Source organism: Ursus americanus, chromosome 24, assembly GCF_024610735.1.
Source record: "Ursus americanus isolate L20-20 chromosome 24, mUrsAme1.1.p, whole genome shotgun sequence".
Lineage (NCBI taxonomy): Eukaryota > Metazoa > Chordata > Mammalia > Carnivora > Ursidae > Ursus > Ursus americanus.
In genome coordinates, this window is record NC_142150.1 from 6,325,166 (window position 1) to 6,352,531 (window position 27,366).

A 27,366-nucleotide genomic window follows, 5' to 3' on the forward strand; every position below is an offset into this window, starting at 1 on the left:
TTAAACTAGATATCAGTAACAGAAAGATAACTGGAGAATCCTAAAATATGTGAAGATTAAACAAAACACTTCTTTTTTATATTTTTTATTTAAATTCAATTTAGTTATCATATAGCATATTATTAGTTTCAGGGGTAGAATTTAGTGATTCATCAGTTGCATATAACATACACTGATCATTACCTCAAGTGCTCTCCTTACTGACCATCACCAATTACCCATCTCCCACCAACCTCCCCTCCAGAAGCCCTCAGTTTGTTTCCTACAGTTAAGACTCTCTTACGGTTTGCCTCCCTCTCTGTTTTCGTCTTATTTTATTTTTCCTTCCCTTCCCTTATGCTCATCTATTCTGTTTCTTAAATTCCACATATGAGTGAAATTATATGGTATTTGTCTTTCTCAGACTTATTTCAAAGCTTATCATAATACCCCCTAGTTCCATCCATGTCATTGCAAATGGTAAGATTTCATTCTTTTTGATGACTGAGTAATATTTTGTTGTATATATACCACCTCTCCTTTATCCATTCATCTGTTGATGGACATCTGGGCTCTTTCCATACTTTGGTTATTGTGGACATTGCTGCTATAAACATTGGGGTGAGTGTGCCCCTTTGAATCACTATTTTTGTATCTTTTGGATAAATACCTAGTAGTGGAATTTCTGGGTCAAAGGGTAGTTCTATTTTTAACTTTTGGGGAACCTCCATACTGTTTTCCATAGTGGATGCACCAGCTGGCATTCCCACCAACAGTATAAGAGGGTTCCCCTTTCTCAACATTCTCACCAACTTCTGTTGTTTCCTGAGTCGTTGAGTTTAGCCATTCTGATTGCTGTGAGGTGGAATATTATTGTGGTTTTGATTTGTATTTCCCTACTGCCAAATGATGTTGAGCATTTTTTCATGTGTCTGTTAGCCATTTGTATGTCTTTTTTGGAGAAATGTCTGTTCATGCCTTCTGCCCATTTCTTGACTGGATTTTTTGTTTTGGGGGTCTTGAGTTTGATAACTTCTTTAGAGATTTTGGATACTAACCCTATATCTGATATGTCATTTTTGAATATCTTCTCCCATTACATAGGTTGCCTTTTAGCTTTATTGACTATTTCCTTTGCTGTGCAAAAGATTTTTACCCTGATGAAGTCCCAGTGGTTCATTTTTGCTTTTGTTTCCCTTGACTTTGGAGACATGTCTAGCAAGAAGCTGCTATAGCTGAGGTCAAAGAGGTCACTGTCTGTGTTCTCCTCTAGGATTTTGGTGGATTCTTGTCTCACATATAGGTCTTTCATCCATTTTGAGTTTATTTTTGTGTATGGTGTTAGAAAGTGGTCCAGTTTCATTCTTCCGCATGTGGCTTTTTTCCCAATACTGTTTGTTGAAGAGACTTTTTTCCATTGGATATTCTTTCCTGCTTTGTTGAAGACTAGTTGATCATAGAGTTGAGGGTCCATTTTTGGGTGCTCTATTCTGTTCCATTCATCTATCTGTCACCAGTACCATACTATACTGTCTTGATGATTACAGCTTTGTAATATAGCTCGAAGTCCAGAATTATGATGCCACCACCTTTGGTCTTTTTCAACATTACTTTGGCTATTCAGGGTCTTTTCTGGTTCCATACAAATTTTAGGATTGTTTGTTCCAGCTCTGTGAAAAATGCTGATGACGTTTTGATAAGGATTGCACTGAATGCGTAGATTGCTTCGGGTAGCATAGACATTTTAATAATATTTTTTCTTCCAATCCATGAGCATGGAATGTTTTTCCATTTCTTTGTGTCTTTCTCAATTTCATTCACAAGTGTTCTAAGTTTTCAGAGTACAGATCTTTTACCTCTTTAGTTAGGTTTATTCCTAGGCATCTTATGGGTTTGGTGTAATTGTAAGTGGAAGTGATTCCTTGATTTCTCTTTCTGCTGCTTCATTGTTAGTGTATAGAAATGCAACAGACTTCTGGATGTTGATTTTATATCCTGCAACTTTGCTCAATTCCTGTATCAGTTCTAGCAATTTTTTGGTGGAGTCTTCTGGGTTTTCTAATAGAGTATCATGTCATCTGTGAAGAGTGAAAGTTTGACTTCTTCTTCGCTAATTTGGATTTCTTCTTGTTGTCTGATTACTTAGGCTAAACAACACACTTTTAAATAACACATCAGTCAAAGAAGAAATCTCAAGAAAAAAATTAAAATATTTTAAACTAAATCAGGGCGCCTGCGTAGCTCAATCATTAAGCGTCTGCCTTCGGCTCAGGGTGTGATCCCGGAGTCCTGGGATCAAGCCCCGCATCGGACTCCTCCACTGGGAGCCTGCTTCTTCCTTTCCCACTCCCCCTGCTTGTGTTTCCTCTCTTGCTGGCTGTCTCTCTCCATCAAATAAATAAATAAAATGTTAAAAAACAAAAATGAAAAAAATATTTTAAACTAAATGAAGATGGAAACACGACTTATCAAAATGTATGTGATGGAATGAAAATAGTGCTTAAAGAAAATTTTGTAGCATTAGTTGCATATATTAGAAAGAAGAAGAAAAATCTAAAATCAATAATCTAATTTTCCACCTTAGGAAACAAGAAAAAGAGAGAAAATTAAGTCCAAACTAAGTAAAAGAAAATAAATAATAAAAATGAGAGTTGAAATCAATGAAATTGAAAACAAGAAATAGAAAAAATGGTTAACCCCAAAGCTGTTCCTTTTAAAAGATCAATAAAATTGATAAGCCTGAAGTCAGACTAACCAAGAAATAAAGAGAACACAAAGTACTAATATCAGAAATAAAAGAGGAGACATTACTACAGATCCCATAAAAATTAAAAGGATAATAAAAGAACACTATGAACAACTTTATGCCCCAAAATTTGATAACCTAGATGAAATGGACCAATTCCTTGAAACAAACAATCTGCCAAAATCCACGCAAGAAGAAAAGATCATCTGAATATATCCATATCTATTTAAGAAATTGAATTGATAATTAATAACCTTCCAAAACAGAAAGCACCAGGCCCAGACATGTTCACTGGTGAATTCTACCAGAAATTTCAGGAAGAAATTATACCAGCTCTCTATAATGCCTTTCAGAGGATAGAAGCAAAGGGAATAATTCCTAACAAATTTTAAAAAGCCACGATTACCTCAATATCAAAACCAGATAAAGATAATACAAGAAAACTACTGACCAATATCTTTCATGAACACAGATGCAAAAATCCTCAACAAACACTAGCATAATGAGTTCAAAAATATATAAAGAATTATACACCATGACCAGGTAGGATTTATCCCAGGCATGTAAGGATGTTTGAACATTCAGAAATCTATTAATATAGTCCATCACATCAACAGAAAAAAGAAAAACCACATGATCAAATAAGTGGATGCAAAAAAGCATTTGATAAAATCCAACACCTATTCATGACTTAAAGAATTCTCAGTAAACTAGAAATACAACGGAACTTCCTCAACTTGATAAAGAATATCTACCAAAATTCTCTCATCTATGGAACATAAGAACTAGGAAGATCGGTAGGAGAAGAAAGGGATAAAGAAAGGGGGGGTAATCAGAAGGGGAAATGAAGCATGAGAGACTATAGACTCTGAGAAACAAACTGAAGGCTTCAGAGGGGAGGGGAGTGGGGGGATGGGATAGGCTGGTGATGGGTAGTAAGGAGGGCACGTATTGCATGGTGCACTGGGTGTTATACGCAACTAATGAATCATCGAAATTTACATAAAAAACCAGGGATGTACTGTATGGTGACTAACATGATATAATAAAAAAAACATTAAAAAAAAAAGAATATCTACCAAAAATTTAAAAAACAGACAGATAACATCATACTTCATGGTGAGAAACTAGAAGCTTTCCCAGTAAGATCAAGAACAAGACAAGGATGTTTCTTCTAATCACCTCTTTTCACCATCATGTTGGAAGTCCTAGATAATGCAGTAAGACAAGGAAAAAAAAAAATCAGACTGGGAAGGAAGAAATAAAACTGTCTTCTCAGATGACATGATCATCTATATAGGAAATCTGAAAGAAATGACAAAAAAATCCTCTTGGAACTAATAAGCAATTATAGCCAGGTTTTGGGATACAAGATTAATATATATAAAATCAATCACTTCCCTATTTATTAGAAATGAACAAGAATTGAAAATTAAATACATAATACCATTTACATTAGCACCCCAAAAATGAAATACTTAGGTATAAATTAAATAAAATATCAAAAAATATAAATCAAACAAACTGATTTATAAAGTTTATAGGAGAGGCAAAAGACCCAGAATAGCTAACACAATATTAAAGGAGAAGAACAAAGTTAGAGAATTGACACTACCCAACTTCAAGATTTAATATAAAGCTATAGTAAACAAGACAGTGCAGTATCGAGGAAGGAAAAGACAAACAGATCAAGGGAACCAAACAGAGACCCCAGAAGAGAGCACATAAATATAGTCAATTGACCTTGACAAAAGAGAAAAGTCAATACAATGTAACAAAATAGACTTATCAGCAAATGATGCTGAAATAACTGGACATCCACATGCAGAAAACTGAATCTAGGCACAGACCTTACACATTCACAAAAGATGAACTCCAAACATTATATATCTAAATGTAAAATGCAAAACTATAAAAATCTTAGAAGATAATTTAGCAGAAACCCTAGATGAACTTCGGCACAGTGATGACGTTTTAGGTACAACACCAAGGGCATGATCCATAAAAGAAATAGTTGATAAGCCGGATTCATTAAAATCTAAAACATTTGCTTTGTGATAGACAATGTCAAGAAATAAGAAGATAAGGCAAAAATCAGAGAAAATATTTATAAAAGACACATCTGATAAAGGACTGTTATCCAAAATATACAAAGGATTCAAACTCCCCAGTAAAAAAACAAACCACACATGGAATATTTTCCAGGATAGATCACATGTTAGGCCACAAAACAAGTCTCAATAAATTGTGTTTTGTTTTGTTTTTTTAATTTTACAACTTTTTTGAGTTTTTTTTAAAATTTTTCAGTTATGTTCAGTTAGCCAGCATATAGTACATCATTAGTTTTTGATGTAGTGTTCAAGGATTCATTAGTTGTGTATAACATCCAGTGCTCATCACAACACATGCCCTCCTTAATACCCATCACCCAGTTACCCATCTCCCCCAACCCCCCCTCACCAATAACACCGTAACCCTCACCAATATTCCTGATGAACATGAATGCCAAAATACTCACCAAGATCCTAGCCAATAGGATCCAACAGTACATTAAAAGGATTATTTACCACAACCAGGTGGAATTTATTCCTAGGATGCAAGGGTGGTTCAATAAATTGTTAAGATTGAAATCATAATATGCATCTTTTCCAAACACAATGGTATGAAACCAGAAATCAATTACAAGAAAAGAAAACTGGAAAAAACACAAACACGTGGAGGCTAAACAACATGTTAATAAAAAACCAATGAGTCAATAAAGAAATCAAACAGGAAATCAAAATATACCTTGAGACATATGAAAATGGAAACACGATGGTTCAAAATCTAAGATGCAGCAAAAGAGGGAAGTGTATAGTGATATAGGCCAAACTCAACTAAAACGAAAAATCTCCAATAAATAATCTAAACTTACACTAAGGGAAACAAGAAAAAGAACAAACAAAGCCCCAAGTTAGTAGAAGGAAAGAAATAAAGAAGATCAGAGTGGAAATAAATGAAATAAAGACTACCAAAAAATAGAAAAGATCAATGAAACTAAAAGGTGGTTCTTTGAAACAAAGATAAACAAAACTGATGTCTTCATCCATACTGATCAAGAAAAAGAGAGAGAGAGTACTCAAATAAATAAAATCAGAAAAAAAGAGGAGAAACTAAAGCCATGACCACAGAAATATAGAGGATTATAAGAGTTGGCTATAAAAAATTATGTCAACAATTGGACAATCTAGAAGAAATGAATAAATTTCTAGAAACATACTGCTAGAAGGTGGAAGAAAGAAAAGTATCCTCCAAACTGAGAAGGCACTTTGAAACTGAAAAACAACCCAAGCCACTCGAAACCACTACACAGTTTCACTCAGGGTAAATTACTGACGGGGGGATCAGGCAGGCAATGATCCAGGCATCTACAAAGGTACCTCAACTCCATTCTCTGCCATGTCCAGACCTCTACCCACAGCTTTTATAGAGTGAGTGGCAATGTGGTGAGGTCAAAGGGTAGTTATCTAAAGTGGCACCATCTGTACACCAGAGAATCCCTGCCAGTTAGCTAAAATGAGGCCTTCTGTGCACCTGTCATCTCTACTAGTTATTTAAAGTGAGTCCTTCTGTGCACTGGTCTTCTATACTAATTCCTTAAAAAGGGGTGTTCTGTGACCAGTCATCTCTACTAGTTACCTAAAATGGCCACTTTAGGGAAGATCAGAACAACCCATCCTGCATTCTGATTAGGGTATACATTAACCTCCAATGAGCCTAGAACACACAGCCCCAAGGGAGGTCATTGCACAGGCACAAACAAGATGGAAGGCTGAAGATGGAGTACAGTATTGTCAGCACTCCTACACATACAATCTTCCAAAACTGAATCAAGAAGAAAAAAATATCTGAATAGAACAATTAATAGTAATAAATTGAGTTAGTAATCAAAAAACTCTCTTCAAACAAAAGTGCAGAATCAGATGGCTTTACTGGTGAATTCTACCAAACATTTAAAGAGTTAATACATATCCTTCTCAAACTATTCCAAAAAATATAACAGGAAGGAATGCTTCCAAATTCATTTTATAAGGTGAGCATTACCCTACCAAAACCAGACAAAGACAATACAAAAAAAGACCAATCTCCTTGATGAATATAGATGCAAAAATCCTCAACAAAATATTAGCAAACCAACAATACATTAAAAAGATCATTCACCATGATCAAATGGGATTTATTTCAGGGATGCAAGAATATGCAGTTTAGTATCCACGAATAAATCAACATGACACACCATATTAACAAAATGAAGAAAAAAATCATATGCTCATCTCAATAGATGCAGAAAAAGCATGTGACAAAATTTAACATCCACTCATGATGAAAACCCTTAACAAAGTGGGTTTAGAGAAAATATACATCAACATACTAAAAGCCATATATGACAAACCCACAACTAACATCGTACTCAATGGTGAAAAGCTAAAAGCTTTTTCTCTAAGATCAAGAATAAAACAAGGATGTCCACTCTCACCACTTTTATTCAACGTAGTACTAGATGTCCTAGGCACAACAATCAGACAATAAAAAGAAAGAAAAGACATCTAAACTGGTAAGGAAGAAGTAAAACTGTCACTATTTGTAGATGATACAATACTATATATAGAAAACCCTAAAAAAACGTTTAGAATAAATGAATTCAGTAAAGTAGCAGGATACAAAATAAACTCTATAGACTAATGATAAACAAGTAGAAAAAGAAATTAATGAAAGAGGGCCCTGGGTGGCTCAGTCAGTTAAGCATCTGCCTTCAGCTCAGGTCATGATTCCAGGGTCCTGGGCTTGAGCCCCACATTAGGCTCCCTGCTCAGCAGGGAGCTTACTTCTCCCTCTGCCCCTCTCCCTGCTTGTCCTCTATCTCTCTTTTTCACATGCTTTCTCTTGCTCTCAAATAAATAAATAAGATCTGTTAAAAAAAATTAATGAAATGATCCCATCTGCAATTACATCCAAAAAAAAAAAAAAAAACCCACCTTGGAGTACATTTAACTAAGGAGGTGAAAGGCATATACTCTGAAAACTATAAGACATTGGTAAAAGAAATTGAAGATGAAATAAATGAATGGAAAGATATTCCATCCTCATGGATTGGAATAATTAATATTGTTAAGATGTCCATACTACCCAAAGTAATCTACAGATTCAAAGCAATCTCTATCAAATCAATAGTTTTTTTCACAGTTAACTAGAACAAATAATTCTAAAATTTGTATGAAATCACAAAAGACCCCAAATAGCCAAAGTAATCTTGATAAAGAAGTACCGAGCTGGAAGTATCACAACCCTAGATCTCAAAGTATACTACAAAGCTATAATAATCAAAACAATAGGGTACTGGCACAAAAACAGTCACATAGATCTATGGGACAGAATAGAGCCCCAGAAATAACACCACACTTGGGGCACCTGGGTGGCTCAGTTGGTTAAGCATCTGCCTTCAGCTCAGGTCATGCTCCCAGAGTCCTGGGATTGAGCCCTGTGTCACACTCCCTGCTCAGTGGGGAGTCTGCTTCTCCTTCTCCCTCTGAACTCCTCCATCCCCCGTGCTCATGTTCTTGTACACCCTCTCTCTCTCAAATGAATAAATAAATAAATCTTAAAAAAAAAAAAAAAGAAAGAACCCCACACTCATGTGGTCAATTAGTCTGTGACTAAGGAAGCAAGAATATACAATGGATAAAAGACAATCTCTTCAATAAATGGTGTTGGGAAAATTGGACAGCGTCATGCAAGGAATGAAATGGACCACTTTCTTTCACTATACACAAAAGGAAACTCAAACCAGATTAAAGACCTAAATATAAGACCTGAAGCCATAAAACTCCTATAAGAAAACAGTCAGTAAACTCTTGGACATTAGCCTTAGCAATATTTTTCTGGGTCTCTCTTCTTAGGCAAGGAATAATAAAGCAGAAATAAACAACTGAAACTATAACAAACTAAAAAGGTTTTGCACAGTGAAGGAAACCATCAACAAAAAGACAACCTACTGGATGGGAGAATATATTTGTATATGTTATATCTGATAAGGGGTTAATAGCAAAAGTACACAAAGAATTCTTTTTTATTGTTGTTATGTTAGTCACCATACAGTACATCATTAGTTTTTCATGTAGTGTTCCATGATTCATTGACTCAACACCAAAAACAAACAATCTGATTAAAAAACGGTCAGAGGACCTGAATAGACATTTTCCAAAGAAGACACACAGATGGCCAACAGACACATGAAAAGATGCTCAAAATCACTACGCATCAAGGACATGCAAATCAAAACCACAATGAGCTATCACCTCACACCAGTCAGAATGGCTATTATCAAAAAGACAAGAAATAACAACAGTTGATGGGGATGTGGAGAAAAGGGAGCCCTCATGCACCACTGGTAGGAATGTAAACTAATGCAGCCACTATGAAAAACAGTACGGAAGTTCCTCAAAAAATTAAAAATAAATATAGCATAAGATCTAGTAATTTCACTTCTGGGTATTTACCTGAAGAAAACAAAAATGGTAATTCAAAAATATATAACATATATTCAAAAATATATAAGCATGCGTATGTTTATTGCAGCATTAATTACAATAGCCAAGATACTGAAGCGAGTTAAGTGCCCACTGATAGACAAATGGGTAAGGAAGATGTGATATATATATATAAAATGGGATATTACTCAGCCATAAAGGCAAATGAAATTTGGCCACTCACAGCGATATGGATGGACATAGTATATTATGCTAAGTAAAATAAGTCAGAGAAAGACAAATACCATATGATTTCACTTACATGTGGAATCTAAAAAACAAAACAAATCAACAAACAGACACATAAAGACAAAGAACAAACTGATAGTCTCCAGAGGGGAGGGACCTGGGGGGGATGGACAAAATAGGTAAAGGGTATTAGGGTGTACAAACTACCAGCTATAAAATAAATAAGTCAGAGGGATGAAAAGTACAACTTAGGGGATATAGTCAATAATACTGTCATAACTTTGTATGGTGACAGAAGTAACTACACATTGTGGTGAGCATTTTATAATGCATATAATTGTTTGACCACTATTGTACACCTGAAACTAATATTGTAGGTCAACTATACTTCAATTAAAAATTAAAAATTTTTAATGTTTTAATTTTAAAAATGGCTGCTAAAAAGTTATTCATGTATCACAAAAGTATAGTACATATCAGATTTCTTTGAACAAAATAATCAAATTGTATATGAATGCATATTATGTGTACTTTCCACCATCATGGTGGAATGGGGTGAAGGGACAACCAGAGTAAGTTAAAGTGCCACAAAGTTCTCTTACCAAGATCGACGTGTGTTTTGTTGTTGTTGTTGTTGTTGTTGTCGTTGTTGTTGTTGATTAAAACCTCCCTTGGTTGCTATAAGCGCTTGATTAGTTTCCAGAGTTTTGAAAAACTTAAGTTCGACATTTTATGCCAGCATATCACTGCTTTTCTGGAAATAGAAATTTTGAGTGGTCCCTGCTCTGCCATTTTTGCTTATGTTACAGAATATTGACTGGTATTTAATATTAAACCAGGTTTGCATTCCTGGGAGGGAAACCCACTTAGTCATGATAAATTATCCTTTTTAAATGTGGTTAGATTTGATTCATTGAACTATTTAAAAATTGTGAATCTACGTTTATAAGGAGTATTGATCTGTGATTTTCTTTCCTGTGATGTTATGTTGTGGTTTTGATGTCAAAGTAATGCTGACCTCATAAAATGAGCTGGGAAATATTCCTCCCTCTTCAATTTTCTGGAAAAAATTTCATAAAATTGGTACTATTTCTACCTCAGTGCTTGATAGAATTCACCAATAAAGCAATCCAGCCCCAAAGTTTCCTTTGTGAGGTTTTGAGCTACAAAATCACTTAATTTAATAGATACACAGACACTAAGGTTATTCATTTCTTCTTAAGTAAGCTTTGGTAGTTTGCATCTTTTAAAAAAATGTTTTCCACTTTTTCTAAACTGTCCAATCTATAGGCATAAAGTTGTTTATAAAATTCTCTTATTATCCTTTTAATAGCTTTAGAGTATTTGTTGATGTCATTTGGGTCTTTTTTTTCCTTTTTTTTCCTTATCACTTTGAGTAAATCTTTATCAATTTTATTAATCTTCTCAAAGGACCAACTTTGGTTTTATTGATTTTTCCTTTTTTATTTCATTGATTTTTGTTCTGATCTTTATTATTTCCCTTTTTATGCTTACTTTTGATTCATTTTATTTTTTTTTCTATTTCTTAAGGTGAAAGCTGAGGTCATATATTTTAGACCTTTTTTGTTTTCTTATTAGAAAAGCTTTTAGTCTTATAAATTTCCCAAGTACTAAATGAACAGCATCCTACAAATTTTGATATGTTGCATTTTAATTTTTATTCTATTCAAAAATCATTCAAATTGCCCTTCTGGTTTCTTTTTGACCTATGTGTTTTTTAGAAGTGTGTTATTTAGCTTTCAAATATTTGAGATTTTACATATATCTCTTCTGTTACTAGTTTCTAATTTAATTCCATTGTAAGCAGGGAATATATTTGTGTGATTTGAATCATTTTAAAGTTGAGAATTATTTTCTGGCCCAGAATATGGTCTATCTTAGTAAATATCACCTGTGCACTTGAAAACAATGTGTATTCTGCTGTTGTTGGGTATAGTATTCCATAAATGTCAATTAGGTCAAGTTGGTTGATAGTTTTGTTCAATCTTTTATATACTTCCTGATTTCCTACATACTTGTTCTATCAATTATTGAGAGAACATTGTTGAAATCTCCAACTCTAATTTTATATTTTTACAGATACTTTGTTTTATCCATTTTTTTAATGTATTTTGAAGCTATTACCAGATGCATAAATAGGATTGTTAAGTCTTCTTGATGAATTGACAGTCTTTATTCCTACAATATTCTTTGCTCTGAAACCTACTTTGCCTGGTATTAAAACAGGAATTCTAGCTTTCTTTCGACTCATGTTAACGTGGTTTATTTTTCCCAACATTTTACTTTCAACCCATTAAGGTGGATTTCTGGTAGGCAATCTATAGTTGTGTCTTGCCTTTTTAGCCAATCTGACAATCTCTGCCTTTTAAATGCAATGCTTAGGCCATTTACAAAATGGTAAAATCTACCATTTTACTATTTGTTGTCTCCTTTATTATTTGTTCCTTTTTTCCTATTTCCTAATTTATTTTGAATAGAATTTTTTTATGGATCCATTTTAAGCTCCAGTGTTGGCTTATTTGTTAAAAATGCTTTATTATATTATTTTGCTAGTTATTTTAAAGTTATAGTGTACATTTTAACTTATCATGAGACTACTTCCAAGTACTATCCCATTTCATCTGTAGTATACCACTTATAACGGTTTACTTCATCCCACCTTCATGTTATTGTTTTCTTGTATTTTACTTCTACATGTTATAAATCCCACAAAACATTGTTCTAATTTTTCTCTTACCTTTTAAAGAGATTTCAATAATAAGAATAAAGGATTTTATAGTAACTCACACAGTAACTATTTCTCTTGTTATATTTAGATTTTCATCTGTTACCATTTTCCTTCTGCCTAAAGAAAATCCCTTCAACATTTTGTGTAGTACTTGCCTGCTAGTAATGAATTTTCAGCTTCTATGTGTATGAAAAAGTCTTTTACACCTTAATTTATGGAAGATATTTTTGCTGAGAATAGAATTATATGTTGACAATATTATTCTTACAGTACTTTAAAGTTGTGCTCCATCTTCTTGTCATGTGCATTATGTCCAGTGTGAAATCTGCTTTCATTTTAAACTTTGTATCTCTGTATAGAATGTCTTTTTCCCCCTGGCTTTCTTTTCTCTAATTACTGGTTTTAATAAATTTTTATTATAATGTGTTTCTTGTGCTTGGGGCATATAGTCTTCAACAAATTTGAAAACATATTGGCCATTACTCATTCAAATATTTTTCTTTCCCTTCTCCACTTCTCTTTCAGGGACTCCAATTATACATATACTAGACTACTTGAAGTTGTTCCACAGCTAACTGATTGTCCATTTTTTCCCCCATCTTTTCTTCTGTTTCATTTTGGAATGTTTTTATCACCGTCATCAAGTTCATTAATCTTTTCTTCGGCAATGACTACTATACTGTAGTCATACTCTCCGTATTTTTTCAAAATCTCAGACATAGTTTTCATCTGTAGTAGTTGGATTTGTATCTTCTTAAAAATATTTTCCATGCCTCTGTTCAATCTTTCCTCTACCTTCTTGAACATATGGAATACCATGATATTAACTCTTTAATGTTTTCTACTAATTCATTCATTGGTGTCATTTTTGAGTCTGTTTCAATTGATTGATTTTTCTCCTCTTACTGGGTCATATATTCCTGCTGTTTTGCAACCCTGTTAAATTTTTATTGAATGCCAGATACTGTAAATTTTACTTTGGCAATGACTGGATATTTCCGTATTCCTATAACTATCCCTGAGCTTTGTTCTAAGAAAAGGTTAAGTCACTTGAAAATAGTTTGATCCCTTGGTCTTGCTTTTAAGCTTCATGAGGTAGAATAAAAGAGTAATATAGTCTAAGGCTATTTTGCCCTGCTACCGAGGCAAACCTTTTTTGAGTTTACTACCTGATGTCTTGTGAATTATGAGATTTTTCACTCTGGCTGTGGAAAACTGGAACTATTCCCATCCCTATTTGATCAGTGAATATTATTCCTTCTAACCCTTTAGAGTGGTTCTTGCCTGCATAAGTGTTTTTATCTTTTTTGTGCTTAGAAAATGCACCATTCAGTCTGTGGCTTATGGCATAAACTCAAACCTCTGCATCTCCAGGGCTCTTAGCTGGTAAGGCTGGAAATCCTGTTCTCCAGGTTTTTATCTCTTTTATCAGCTTTACAGGGTTTGTTTTGAAATTCAAAGGAAAGAATTTGGCTCTCCATTCTTGCTGGGTTCTTTTCTGGCTTCCCTTCACTGAGGCAAAAAATCTCAGCCCTGGAGTCTAGTTTTTATACTATAAGGGCTGCAAGATAAAACAGAACTGCTAAGAAGGAAATTTTTTCAATAATATTTCAAAATACTATCCCATTACATATACTTTGGTGATAATTCTTCCTCCTCCCCTTCCCCTGCCACCTCCTCCTCTTCTTCTTTCCCTTCTCTTCCTCCTCCTCTTCCACCTCCTCCACTCCTCCCCCTCCCCCTCCTCCTCCCCCTCCTTTACTCCTCCTCTTTACATGGCTTAATTCCTTGGCTTTTCGTGCAATACGAGGAAACATCGTCTTTGGAAATCTAAAAGAATTGTCACTTCTGGCCACTTCCACAATCAGTTACCTGGGAAAAGTTACTTAAAACTCTCCATTACCTCATTTGTGAAGTGGGAATAACAATAATTTTCATAATCCAAAAAGGATTAAATGGGTTATTATGTACAAAGTGTCTGCTACCATATATGATATATAACAGCACCTTAATAAGTATTAGCTTTCAATAAGGAAATATTTTTATAGTGCCAAATAAATTCTTTAAATAAAAGAGATTTAAATATAGGCTAAAGGTTTTGGGGTGCTTGGATGGCTCAGCTGGTTAAGCATCTGACTCTTGATGTCAGCTGAGATCTTGATATCAGAGTCATAAGTTCAAGCCCCACACTGGGCTCCATGCTGGGCATGGAGCCTACTGGGAAAAAAAATGCATATATATATATATATACACACACACACACACACACACACACACTAAAGGTTTTACTTGGCTGATGTACAGTACATCAGATAATACTGAAGATCAGGTGACTCCTTGATTGAAGCACAGTCAGAATTTTTACAGGATATGGGAAGGCATGGGTCCTTGCAGTTTTGGCTTAGGAAACAGGCTTTTTTGTTGCTGTTGTTTGCTTGTTTTTATTTTAACTGAAACTCAAGATTGGGGGCCATTCTTATTTTCATGCCCCTGCTTGGGATTAGTTGGTGCAATACTAATAGCCATCAGAATAGTATTGTCACAGAACTGGTTTTGCAAGCTATGTAATTTATTAGCTAATCAAGGTTCATAGGGCAGGGGAGGTAGGTAGCAAAAAGAAAGAAAAAGAGGGAAAGATAGAAAGCAAGGGAAAAACTGATGATGCGTGGTCATGTGTGTCTTGGGCCTTTTACAAAGGGAAACAAATTAAGGTTTGTTAGAGATATTTCCTATTGTGTTAATGAGAATTCACTTATAGTCAAGAGAAAGGCAACTAAAACAAAACATGAAGGAAATAGATCACTTTGTTCTTGATCTGAGACTTTTTAAAATAACTTTATGGTTACAAAAGTAATAAATTTAAAAAATAAAACATGTATAAATAGGTGATAGGGATTAGGAGTGCACTTGTGATGTGCACCGGGTGTGTATGGAATTGTTGAGTCACTATATGGTACACCTGAAACTAATATTACACTGCATGCTAGCTAACTGGAATTTAAGTAAAAACTTGAAAAACAAAACATAAAACAGAAGTATAAAGAAGAAAAAAAACACACACACCATCACCCAAGATGACCACTATTAATATTTTAGATTACATCTCTCTAGTCTTTCTATGCATTTGTAAAGCCAGATACATCCACTCCCTTATAGCTGGCTCTGGAGTCCGACAGAGTATTTCCCCATTTATTTCTCTTTAAATTCTTTCTCTCAAATTAAAAAAAAAGGGGGGTCGGGGAAGGAGTAAAGAAAAAAGGCTTTAGTAAGCAATTAGACTTCACTGAAGATTTTTTAGTGGGCTCTCTCCACAGTCAACAAATTTAGAATCTGCCTTGGATATTTTTATTCTCCCAAACTCCTCCTCAGTGCAGTCTGCCCCAACATTCTAGGTAGATCCCCTCTCCTGACTCTGTTACCACTCTTCCCTCCCTGTAGAGTTCTTCTCTAGCATTTACATTCAAACCTACATACATAAACTCATTATGGAGATCAGTAAAACAGAGTAGTTTACCAACTTTTGAAATTGAACATCCAGCTTGGAGTCTTAAACCTCACTCCAAGTAGTTTATTAAGGTATTCTCTCCAAATAAGTGTGAGATTCTCCCCAAAAGGCATTTGGTAAATAATATTTTCTCCATATTATTACATATATACATATTTATAACATACTTGCATTCTTTCTTTTCAAAATTAATATTATCCTATTTATAAAGTTTTGTACCCTACTTTTACAGTCTACCTGATACAGTGAGCATTTTCTGTTCTTTATAGATTCTTTATAAACTCTATTTTATAGCAACACAAAATAAACAATAATGTTAAGCATTAGGTTATATCATATAAAATTGATGTTTTTGTATGTCAGTAACAGTTAAATATTAGCATTTTCATGTGGTTCATAACTATTCCCTTACTGTTGAGCATTTAGAATGTTTTCTACTTCTCCTATAAAAATTAATGCTATGATGAGTATTATTATACACAAATCTTTGATGGTACGTCTGGCTAAGATTTTAAGCTCTATTCCTAGAAGTGAGATCATACTGGTCAAATTGTATAAATAATAATAATAAAGTAACCCCTTTCCATAAAGGTTGTACCAATTCTGATTACCACTAATAGTTCAGGAGTACCTCCATCTTACTATACCCTGGACAGCATTACTGCTACTAAAAAACTGAGACTCAACAAATAGTATTTCATTATTGTTTATCTTTGCAATAATTTCATTGCTGATGAGAATGACCAGTTTTTCATTTTAATTCAGCATATATGGTATTAGTTGTGTGCGTAATTCTTCTAATTCTTCTTTGCCCAGTTTTCCCATTACTATTATTTTCAAAATAAGGATCCCAATCCTTCATTTGTCATATCTGCTACAAACACTACATGGCAATTTAACATTTATTATAAGAGCTTCAGAAAGAGACAGGAAATATGGCCACCATTATTGTCCAAAGGCAAGAGATAACCTTAGTTCTTCAAGTAGCTTATTGTTCTACTGCTCTAAGCACACTAGTGATGTCTATGTTCTATTTGGGAAACACCGTTGTCTCTGAGACAATATTTAGAAAGAAAATAGAATCTAACAACAGCTACACAGTCGTTTAGTTTTACTTACTAGTTTTCTGTTTGCTGTTTTAATATTTAAGAAAGAAACATTTGGGGTGGGGGGGGGCCTGGGTGGCTCAGTTGGTTGAGCATCCAACTCTTGATCTCAGCTCAGGTCTTGATCTCAGGGTGGTGAGTTTGAGCCCCGTGTTGGTTTCCATGTTAAGCATGGAGCCTACTTTAAAAAAAGAAAGAAAGAAACATTTTAGAAGGCATCATAGATTATGGACAGAAATATATGTCAATCTACCTATTTACAATCTAAATGTAACTCCAACCACAAATACTAGACAAATAGTAATGATCAGATCTTTCCTTTCACCCTTTACTTCTGGTCTCAGTTCTGCCACTAATTAGATCATTGTAACCTTGGATGAGTCATCTAACCTGTGTAAGCTTGGATTTCCCAATATGTAAAATGAGGATATTGGACTAGATGATTTCAAATGACCTTCTAGCTATAAATGTGATAATCTTATAACTATACTCCATTCACGTGTTAAACATTCACTGAACATCAGTTATGTTCTAGGTATCTGGTTAAATGTTGACTACTAATACCAATTCTACCATTTATTGAACATTTATATGACAGGCACTGTGGTAAATGTTTTACATATATTTTCTCATTTACTTCAATTTCCACAATAGTCTTAGGAAGTAGATGCTATTAGAGCCATTTTATAGCCAAAAACTGAGATCCAGAGGGTTTAAATAATAGCTGATTAGTATAAGAGCCAGGATTCAAACCCAGGAATTTCTGACTCCCAAGCCCATTTTTAACAAGAATATCATGCTGCCACCAAGGAGCTTATGGTCCAGTATTTCTCAAAATGTAGTCCTCAAATCACCTGCATCAGAATTACTTGGGGTACTTATTTAGAATGCAGATATTCAGACTTTACTCAAGTTCTACTGAAACCAGTATCTATGGAGTGGAGTCTATATTTTCTTTTCTTTTCTTTTTTCCTTTTTAAAATTGAAGTGTAATTAACATGCAGTGTTGTATTAGTTTCAGGTGTAGAATGCAAATTGGTACAGCTACTATGGGAAACAGTATAGAGGTTCCTCAAAAAATTAAAGATATAATTACCATATGATCTAGTAATTCCACTACTGGGTATTTACCCAAGAAAACAAAAACACAAATTTGAAAAGATATATGTATCCCTATGTTTATCATAGCATTATTTACAATAGCCAAGATATAGAAGCAACCCAACAGCCCATCAGTAAATGAACAGAATCTATATTTTAAATAAATGATTCTGCTCAGATGATTCTTATGCACACTAATTCTAAGCCTACTATATCATTCATAATTTGTCTATATTCACTAATTAAATAGTTAATGAATGACCATTATGCTCAAGTCACACCATACTAGGTGCTGTGTAAGTACATTTTTGTATGAGACATCTGTGTCAGACTCCAAGCAAGGGACATGACAATAAGACACAAATATCTCTAGTGAAGAACATTTGTGGAATCTTTGAGATCTTGCCTTAACTGCTGTAATTGCTGCTCTGTATTTGCTGTTACATTGTTTTATTCATGTCATGCATGCATTATCTTTGTCAAATAGAATGTGAATCCTTTGGAGGCTTCTATTCATCTTTTATCTTCATTTGTTCTACTGGAAAATATTATTAAGTACCTACTTAGTGCCCAATATTATGTGGGCACTGGAACTCTGCTGGTAAGCAAAATTCAGACTCAGTTCCTTCATGGAGCTTTTGGCCTAGCATGAAGAAATCCATTAATGAAATAATCAGAAAAATGTAAACACGATTAGATAAATGTAGTAAACATAAATTGCTACTATAATGCATGCTATAAAGAAAAATTATACTCCGCTAAAAAAAAGCTTACAAAAAAGAATTTGATCTGGTCAGAGAAGTCTGGCTTCCCTAAGGAAGCAACTTTTGAATTAAGATCTGAAAGATATGTAACCACTAATTAGGTGAAAGGGAGGAAAGAGAAGGAAATATCTAAGAAAAGCGTAGAGCATGAGCATATGAAAGGGCATTTGTTGAAGATGGGTACTTGGAGAGAACAAAGGACTGATATACAAGGAAAATTAGAGAGGAGAGAATGAAAAAATGCTTAAGGAGTCACCAGTATAAGGTATTATAGACCATGTGAAGAATTTTGACTTTATCTTGAAACAATAGCAAAGCAATGCAGGGATATACTGGTTATTCTCCATTTGCTCTGCCCCACCCCCAAACTCATTCTCCACTTAGAGCCCTGAGAGGCTAAAACCTCATATTGCATCACCTGGGCTCATTGTCAGATGGCTTCAACTTGTATTAAGCCAAGGGGAAGCACCTGCAGGAGAGTGGCAGCAAGAAAGAAAATACAGAGTATTTCTTCTCCGCTCATCCTACTTTGGGGTCTCAGTTCTAGTAGCAGTTGCATAGCTGAACAATGGCTCCTGCCCAGTAGGCCCTCATCCAGGGCTGTGGGCTCCAATAGCACTGTTCCATCCTTTTGTCCCTTCAGGCATGAGAATGGTAATGGATTCCTCCTGTTGGTCTCTGGGTGCCTCAGCATTTCTCTTTGGTTTTCTTAACCAGGCCCACATCTTTGAAGGTAGTCCTTTCATTAAAACCTTTTCCTCTGAGTGGAATTGTTTCCTGCTAGGACTATAACAAGTGAGGTATTCAGGGGCCTAGTAAAAAGATCCATACAAAGTGACACACAATAAATATCTAGTAACCAAAAGACCAGACTAACTGAACTTTCTCCAGTCATAGGACACCCCATGGAATTTTCTTTGCTTATTTCCACTGATTACTTTATTCTTAGTAGTTGGGTCTTCTTAATTACTAAAAGATTCTTGAAGGACTAAAACCATCACTATTCATACACACAGGTCCTAGCCATCCAAAGGAATTAGGGTGAACAAGGTCTTCGTAATGTAAACATAAAAAACATGACTTGGGTCAGAGAAACACGGATTTAGTTCTTTGCTCTGCCACTTAATAGTTGTATGCCCTTAGGCATGTTTTACTCTCTGAATCCCCGTTTCCTATGTAAAATGGGAATGTTAATACTTACCTGTCAGGATTCTTATGAATATTAAATAAAGTGAAGGGTTAATAGTAAGAAGTCACTTAACAAGTGGTAGCTACTATCACTATTACATATATTTAATGTAGGATGAAAAGTAAAAGACACATTCTTAAAATTAATATATATTCATGGTTTATAAAAAGAGAAAAATATAAAATAAAAAGTAAAAGCCCCATTTCTTTCTTTCACCTCCCAATTCTACTTATGAGTGCTGCTGTTAAAAGTTGGCTATATATCTTTATAGACATTTTCTACACATATACACTGCATTTGAAGAATGAAGATGGAATCATACATGTTGGGAAGGGGAAGAATCAATACTCCTTCTCTTCTGACTAAGATATTCCAAAGTATGTGTGCATCACAACAATCCCACAAAATTCAGATACCACCCTAGTATCAGTGCCATCCACAAAAAAGTACAATTTTGAAAACAGAGTGAGCAGACTGTTATTTCTATTTCGCTGGCTGGAGAATGACTTGGGCTAATTTAGGACAGAATGGGAAATACTTCTGATTCTTGATACCAGCACTTCAGGGAACTGAAAGAAGTGGAAATAAAGCTCAATGTCCCAAAAGTACTGGGACAATAAGGAAAACACACTTTCAAGAATGTTTCTGATCATTCTACTCAGAACCTAAAGACTCAAGTATTTTTATCAGCCTATAAAAGTAATTCCCAAACATTCACTACAAAAAAAGTAAAGCATCACTTACCATGAGCCAATATATTTAAGGCAACGTTTTTCAAAGTGTAGTCTGCAGACCACCTGCATCAGAATCATTCAGCATGCTTATAAAAAACACATGCCTCTAAATCAGAATCTCTGGAAGGCCCAGGATCTCCCCCTTTAACATACACCCTAGGAGATCCTTAAGCAGTCTAAAAGACTGAAAATGAATTTTTCAAGGTAAATCAGAAATAATAAGACAACTACCACATACACATATACTCCTTTGAATGCTAATTTTTTTTCTTTGAATGTTTAGAGCAGAAACAAAATTTCTCTCCCTTCTCCCCACCATTTTAATTCCTCCCTCTTCTATAGGACCCAAACTAATCAATCATCATATTTTGTAGTTTCTTTCTAGTAGGCTATAAATCAATGCTTTCATTTCCACTCCTATTGCCCTAGGCCAAGACCTTGTCATCTCAAACCTGGATTACCTTTTTCCTTAAAAATCTTTCTTCTTCCAATGCATTCATTGTACTGGACTAATGCTTGTAAACCCCCATTTTCACCTTCTCTTCCTTTTGTACAAAAGCTTTTTGTACAAAAGCATCCAAGTGATTACAAAACAAAGTTCATAATGCTTAGACTGTCAGTCAAAATCTCCCACAATATAACCCTATGCTAAATTTCCAGTCTTATTGCTCATTGTTCTCCCATACTGACCTTCAATATTATTAGCCAAACTAGATTTGTTGGCTTCCTGTGTGTGTCTAAGGCTGCTAGATGATCACCAAATATCTTCTCCTTCCTGAGCACAATTAGACTACATTTCCTAGTCTCCTTCATTGGTTGGAACATATAACTGACCATGTAACTAAATACTAGCCAATAGAATGTAAGCAGACTAACCTACGCTCAATGCAATATCTACCATATGTTGTTGATTCCTACATATTTTCTTTGGCTCTTTTCTGCTGGAAAGTTTTTTAAAACATATTCAATCTCCGTTCAAGTCCCTTTCCTTCTTAACTTCTTCAACCACTCAAGCTCATAGAAATCTCCTTCTATAATACATATGGTACTATGCCATTTATTACACATTTAACCCAGATTATCTTGCATTTTTAAACTTTTTGTATAAAAATGTATTTTCCCCATTCCTACTACAAACTCCTTAATGGCAGGAATTGTTCTTCAAAGATCTGAATATTTCCCAGAGTTTTATATCTAGCTGGGCATTAGTGTTTAATAAATATATATTGAATAGACCTGAGTCACTTTGGGGAAAATAACCGAAAAATTTTCCAAGGAGAAATTGCTCTAAATCATTGTTAGAAGGTAGAAGTATGCATAAACTTAAAAATATAATAAAATAAAATACATACATGAATATATATTACAAATATGCTTCCAAAAGAAGTCTAATTTGATGTGAATTTCTCAGTTCTAACTATTCCACAGCCTTCCTTAACCTATTAGAAAGAAAGGGATTTCCCCGAGACTAATAAATATTGGAGGTTCTCTAGACAAGCAGCATTAGCCCCAAGTCCCAAAATAATCCATTTGACCCAAGCAGCTATCACCCCACATGCCTATGATAGAATGATACCTAGTAAGAAATCTGAATTATAGGTCATACCTATAATGCCCCTGCAACTACTACAGAAATCAAGACCATTTGACTGAGCACCTAGGTCAGTGCTGTGCCACAGAACTTTCTGCCTTGATGGAAATGTTCTTTGTGAGGCCTCTAGCTACATGTGACTATTGAAAATTCAAAACATAGCTAAGTAAGACTAAAAAACTAAATTTTGATTTTCGTTTAATGTTTGTTAATTTAAATCCAAATTTAAATAGCCATATGTGGTTAGTGGCAACCATATCAGACACACATACCTAGATGTTTTCTTTCCTTGAAATACACTTGAAATATTTGATAAACTTGCTTGTGAGCTTTCTAATTCTGCATACTATGATTTACTTTCAATTACATACTTAATATGCTGTAGGCTTTAGTGTTAAAGTTTACTTCAAAAACATAGCATTCATCAAAAACAAACCAACTAAAACTGAGACCTGGTGAGTTTCTTCCCTAATGCAGATCAAGGACTAAAACCTAGGTCTCCTATTATAATTCCAATGCACTTTAAACTATGTCACACTCCGTTATCACCTCCTACATTATAGATTCTAAACAGAGAATAACCTTTTCAAATGTGATACACACTTTTTTTCCCTATTACTGACTTTTATCCTGATTTTAATAAGGATTATATGGCCTCTGAAAACCTCAGAAATCTGGCCCGGGAAAACAAAGTAATGTGTTAACATTTAATAACATGAGCATGCAGTTCTACCTGACCCAAGATCAAAAGCTCATGTTTGGAAAAAAGAAAGATACTAGCTCAAAGTTTTCTAAACACACTTCATTATCTGGTTCCTGGATTTAGCTAAATGTAAATATTTTTTTAAAGATGTTATTTACTTATTTGACACAGAGAGAGAGAAAGAGCACAAGCAGGGGGAGCAGTAGGCAGAGGGAGAGGGAGAAGCAGGCTCCCCGCTGAGCAGAGAGCCTGGGAGGGGCAGATGCCCAACCGACTGAGCCACCCAGGCACCCCAATGTAAATATTTAAATAATGTTATTTAATTACTTTAAAGTATTTCTGAAACCTGAAGGAAATATTTTATTAATAATTTGGGGAAATTAAAAAATGATTTACAAGCTAATAAAAGTCCAAATTGATGGATTATCTCATTGTATTTTTTATAATAAAATATCAGTTATGTACACTAACATTCATGCACTTTTGCTAGCCACTATACATACTCAAAACAAACTCCCAAATCCTTCTCATCTAAGACTTTATGGTCTAAAGGAAAGCTTCCATGTATTTTTTAAAAATGCAATGCTGGTCTTTATTGGAAGAGGTAACTTCTCTGAATTGTTTTAACCCTTCTATGAAATAAAAGCTTGTGTCTATGTGCCAGCAAGTAATAAGGACACTGCTTGTGGAAACACAGTAACTATGTAAATCATTAAATTAGTTTACTATATGTGATTTCCTGAGTCAGACCACTGGAAGGCACTTTTACAAACATCAGAACCTTCCTCTTACAGACCTTTTTCCAGTCCAAGGACACTGGCTAGCTCTGAAGTTCAGTCACTTTTTTTCCATTAGTATCCTTTATTCCCTCTGGGCATGGAGAATTTGGAAGATTCCCCATTCCAAACCCACTGGCCAGCCTTCTTGTTTTCCTGAGTCCCCAATCTTCTAAAGGTGTTTGAAGTCCCAGACACCTTCAGAAAGCCTGTGTTGTACTGTAATATTTTATGAACAAGGAAAAAAAATCCTGAATATTGTATTTTACATCTCAACTGAAATAGTCCATGTCAAAGAAACTACCTATGCAATAAACATATATATAAAATTCTTCCCCACACACCTCTTTAAGGGATAGTTTTCCCTTGAACATTTAGCAAATAAGTAATAAACAAAACAATTATTATAAGGTCACAAGTGACATCAAATTTGAATTTACTTTCCTGTGACATTAAAAATGTATATTGTATGTTTGAACTTTAATAAGTTATATAGTGTGTGCACAGAATGTTGTTTTACTACATGATCAAATCACACTAATCAGTGTGATACAATACATAGAAAGTATACAGTTCACAAATATGGATTAATGACCATGAGGGTATCACAAAATATTTCATATGGTAATGGTAAATGATCAAATTACACTTGTAAATTGGTTAATGTAAAATTCTCAGAACACCTGGTAATGAAAACATTTTATTATTTTTATGAATGTATAATGTCGCATGACTGCCAGAAACATTCTTTTAAATTTTCATTTGATTAAAAAATGGCTGGTGAATATTTTTTATGAAAAAGACTATTCAAGATAGAAAGAGACCTCAGTGCCAAGTTCTAGTCCAGAGGAATTTTTAATTACAAAGACTTATTTAAATTACAAAGACCTTTTTCACTTTTGAGTTTCTCAAAGTGTTTCATAATAATATAAACTAGAAATATAATCTGGAAAGTAGAGGGGAATGCTAATGGAAAGCTTGAGTGCTATAAAACAAACAATATATCTGGCTTTTATTTCCCTCCCCATCAAAAACAAACTAACTTTAAAAAATTTATTTGTGCTTATTTGTTTATTTCATCTTGTTATAACATGATACCTTGTGTTTTAAAATTTTACCCATGGAACATCACTTGTGAGTTACAACACAGAAGAATTTGTATTTCTCTCAACAGCTATCACTCTGTATCACTCTGTAATACACCTTGCAAATCACTTTAATACATGTATAATTCTTCTATTTTTCTCTCACCAGCAGGTACTCAATAAATACTTGTCAAATGAATGAATAAAGCTCAGTGAAGTGCCTTAACTTCTCTTACCAATTATACAATTTCTAACTTGACCTCTCACCTTTGAACAGTTCCTATTGTCAGACTAACAAATCTAATCTGCTATTGAAGACACTGTCAAGTCAAGGCACAGAATCGGTTACAGAAAGATCAAATTCCTCTTAGAATTGAATGCTGGAGAAAAGTTTGTATTATTTGAGAAATAAGTATACTTCCTTTTTATTGGATAACAATACTATGATTTTCATTTATTCTGGATTGCCAGGAAGCCTGAAACCAAATGTTGTACTCAATTCGGCTAAAATTATCTCCTCCACTTCGTTACTTGAAAATAATTTGCCTTGTTTCAGGAATAACAATCAGTTCCTTTCTGGAAGTATGTGGAAACCTACTATTTGCAAAGTACTATAATAAATAAGACATGGTCCCTACTCTCCCACTTACATTTCTTTGTTAATTACAAGGCAAAAACTATAAACAATCAAACGGATAGTAGAATGATAAGCTAAGCAAACAATAGCAACCTTTTTTGTTAAACATCTGTATCAAGCACTTTGGTAGATTTTACATAACCACCATAATAACCCTGCAAAACAGGTATTATTACACTTCTGTTAATGTGAAGAAACTGAGACTCTTAGCACAGGACATGGCATACAGTAGGTATTCAATAAATAATTTGTTGAATGAATAAAAGCCTAGTGAAGTTTCCTAATTACACAGCTAAGAAGAATAGAGTAGAACATTATATTTACCTAGAGTTTCCTACAAAATACCCAAATTCTCAGTTCACAGGTTAAACCTAGATTGGACTCTCCCCCAAATTTAAAAGTGAACTTCATAAAACATAGTTCAGGACTCAATTCTTTGGATAATTAAACTAGGGTGCAAAATCATACGTAATACTTGGAAAGGTAGAGAAGATTTAAAGAATTTTCCAGCAAGAATATTCAAATACTCTCTTGGAAACTTTTAAAAACATTACTTAATAGCAAAAAAAATCTATTTGACATGAAGCAACATGAAACTAGAAATCATCTAGATTTCTATCCCTTCTGCTCATATTCATAAAGAAATAGGCAGTTGCTTATATTGTATGATAAAAAACATTCCCTTCTACCTCTTTGAAGAAAAAGTCAAGATTTCTAATCAGATGTCTAAATTGCATCACTAGTATCTTTGTGTTAAATACTACATTCTCTTTATAGTCCTCTTTAAAAATAAGAGATCTTGAAAGTAGGAATAGCCTGATATGCTTACTTCTTAAGAGCAAATGAGTTGATCAGATCTCAGAGTAACTAATAGGCAAGGACTGGATATCTGAAAGGATAGGGCTGCTGAAAGAAAATAAAGAACCAGAAAAGAGACCATCAATGAGTGTCTGAACTGAAAACAAAGGAATAGGTCATTAACATCACTTTCTCTCTCTTGCCACTTACCTTTTCCATCCCTGTCATTCTCACCTAGTTAATTCTCTTATACTTATTTTCCTTTTTCCCCTCAACCTCCTGGTAAATGATCAAATTATTTGTGACACATGTATTTGTTTTTCTATTTGGGTTCTAGTTTTTGCTCTTACCCCCACTCTCTTTCATTCACCCACACAGAGGACTAACTCCAAAGTGAAATCTCTCTATACATTTTTCACTCTTCCTTTAAGCACTTGGTGTCTTCTTATTTCCAGTGCTAATAATTTATTTCCCCATTCCCAGAAATTTCCTATTTAAAACTACGAAAGGAAAATCCTGCTTAAGCATCCCTAAGTTGTCCCATTTATTTGCCACCTGAATACCCATGGTTTCTTCATTACATCTTCCCTATCCTCAAAATCTCCTAATTCCCCCTTCTTCACTCCTTCTGCCCATATCGCTTCAGAACTCTCACTGAATGCTTTGAAAACATTTATATAACAGTTTTATGGAGATATAATTCATATATCACATAATTCACCCGTTTAGAGTGCTAATGTCAGTGGAGTTTAACATATTCAGGGTTGTGCAGCCATCACCATAACCGTTTTTAAAACAGCTTTATCACGCTCTAGCCCACCAAAAGAAACCCCATACCTATTAGCAATCACTCCCTGTTTCTTCCTACCTTGCTCCATGCCCTAAGCAACCACTGATCTAGTTTTAGCTTTTACAGATTTGTCTATTCTGGACAGTCATAAAAACGGAATCATACAATATGTTGTCTTTTGTGACTAGCCTGAACTCTCACCAATTTTGCTTGTACTTTTCTTTTGCTTCTCGTTTTTTTTTCTTTGTTACCATGTACACGTTTTTATCCTTCTGCTAGACTTAAGCTCCTTGAAGGCAAAAGTGTATCGGGAACACCCTCAGTGCCTAACACAGTTCCTTACACAGAGTAGGTGCCT

General features: G+C 34.4%; 1 long non-coding RNA gene across 1 annotated transcript in view; it reads right to left on the minus strand.

Annotated features, from left to right (window-relative positions):
* Nucleotides 1-15,737: 15,737 nt before the first annotated feature.
* The window catches only part of LOC123791671 (uncharacterized), a 32,321-nt gene continuing 20,692 nt past the window's right edge, over nucleotides 15,738-27,366 (minus strand). Inside the window, exon 4 of the long non-coding RNA XR_015721536.1 lies at nucleotides 15,738-17,021. This is a non-coding gene — a long non-coding RNA (uncharacterized LOC123791671). The remainder of the gene's footprint in view (nucleotides 17,022-27,366) is intronic.